General features: G+C 43.2%; 1 pseudogene; it reads left to right on the forward strand.

Moving 5' to 3' along the window:
- Window positions 1–506: 506 nt before the first annotated feature.
- The window catches only part of LOC102030630, a 12,373-nt pseudogene continuing 10,580 nt past the window's right edge, over window positions 507–2,299 (forward strand).

Below are 2,299 nucleotides of genomic sequence, written 5' to 3' on the forward strand. Positions count from 1 at the left end.
GTCTCACTATGCAGTTCAGGCTGGCCTTGAGCTCACTTTGTAGCACAGGCTGGCCTCGAACTCACAACGATCTTCCTGTGTCAGCCTTCCAAGTGCTGGGATTACAGGTCTGTGCCACCACGCCTAGCTGGAAATAGGTTTAAAAACAGAACCTAGGCCAGGGATATTGCTCAGTGGCATAAGCGCCTGCCTGGCACGCACAAGGTCCTGAGTTCCATTTCCAGTAACAAAAAAACAAAAAACAGAACCTAGGGATCTATACTGTTCCTCCACCAACCGCTTCACCCCGTCCCCAATACCTCCTTTCTGCACCCCTAGTGTGCGCAGCAGGCTGAGAGTCTTCAAGCTTCCTGGGGCCTTTTCCATGTAGCTCGTGCTGTTTTTCACACTGAGCCCCCAGTGGTCTCCAGAACACTGCTGCTATCCTTGAGCTCTGTCTTCTTGCTGCCTCAGGGTAAGGGATTAAAAGGCAGTATGTACGGCAGCTGCTGCGCAACAGTTGCGCCATGGCGGACGAAGAGCTGGAGGCACTGAGGAAGCAGAGGCTGGCCAAGCTGCCGTCGAAACACGCAGATCCAAATGATGCAGCACAGCAGGAAGCAAAGCACAGTAAGTAACTTAGCACTTGTAGTAGAGAATTACCTTATACAGATGGCAAGATATGGACAGCTAAGTGGGAAGGTCTCAGAACAAGGTGATAGAAATCCTTGAAAATGTAAGTCAACAAACAGAAAAGAAAACAACACTTAAACTCAACAGAAGAAAAGTAATGGACTCTGATGAAGATGATGATTACTGAACTAAAAATGTTTACAGACTGAAACTTAATGGAACACTTCTACGGCAAAAGTGAAAATCTGTTTAAATGTTTACTTTGTTTTGTCTATAGGCCTTTTAAAAAATAAATTTATTATGCAAAATTTTAAAAAAAGCAGGATGAATGGAAGGGGAGCAGGTAAATGGGTAGGGTGACTGAGACCCTGTTCTTCGCTGGTGTTTTGTTTTTGGTCTTTTTGAGACAGAGTCTCGATATGCAGTGCAGGCTGACCTTGAGCTCACTTTGTAGCCCAGGCTGGTCTCGAACTCGCAACAGTCCTGCCGCAGCCTCCCGAGTGCTGAGATTACAGGCGTGCGCCACCATGCCCGGCTGAGACCCTATTCTTAAGTGAAATAAATCAGACACACATACTTAAATACTGCATTGCTTCTCCGGTGTGAGAAATTGAAAGTGTAAATAAGGACCAAAATGTATAATACACATTGGAAAATGGGAAGAAAATGTTCAGATGAGAAGGGGAACAAGGGAGGGTGGGGGGAGAAAAGAAAGCAGGGACAAGAAAAAAAGAGAATAGAAGGGAAAAAATGGAAACAAAGCTTTTGTAGATGAGGGGATGAGGGGTCAAAGGAGGTAGGGGGATGAGAAAAAAAGAATCAAGATCATGTACAGATACAAATTCCTTATGAATGTGATCTTTATGTATACCTAAAATGTACCAACAAAAATCATTTTCATTAAAAAACAATTTTTTTAATGTACCAATAAGAGGGGAAAATACTGCTAAGGACAAACACAAAAGCATTGGAATTGGAATTGAGGAACAAGGTCACTGTTGCGCAGCCTGCACCCCTTTGAGATGGAGGACTGTGTCAGGCTCAGAGGAGAATGAGGAAAAAGAAGATAGCCCCAGGAGCTCACTCATCCCCAAAGATCCCCTTTTACAGTTTTTAGTATGGAAGCCCGAAGTAGCTTCACACAGAGTCCATTCTTACCTTAGTCTTTATTTCTTTTTCATCTTGCTCCTCTCCCCACAAATTACATCTGCAAGCTTCCTTACAAGCCCAGTTGTATGCATCAGCTTCCAGCCAAAAGTAGCAGATGCTAAATTGATAGATAGATAGATACATAAATGTGCCAAACACAGAAAAAATTTCTCTGCAGCATATTTTATGTTTTTTTCTTGAGTATTAAATGCTGGAACAAGCTGGGTGTGGTGGCACACGCCTGTAATCCCAGCTCTCAGGAGGCTGAGGCAGGAGGATCATTGCAAATTTGAGACCAGCCTGGGCTTAAGTGAGCTTAAGTCCAGCCTGAACTGCACAGGGAGACCCTATCTCAAAAAGATAAAGAAAAAAAAAGTAACAAAATAAAATAAATTCAGGAACATGTGACACACTCTGAACCATGCCAGGTGTGCAGTAATTGTTAGGTCCCTCACATTTTTTTTTTTAATTTTAAAGAGTAAAAGAAGGATAACATAATGGGGGGGCTTACCAAATTACAGACAAAGTGGTAGGAAAT

The sequence above is a fragment of the Chinchilla lanigera genome, unplaced genomic scaffold (assembly GCF_000276665.1).
Source record: "Chinchilla lanigera isolate Chin_1 unplaced genomic scaffold, ChiLan1.0 scaffold00015, whole genome shotgun sequence".
Classification (NCBI taxonomy): Eukaryota; Metazoa; Chordata; class Mammalia; order Rodentia; family Chinchillidae; genus Chinchilla; species Chinchilla lanigera.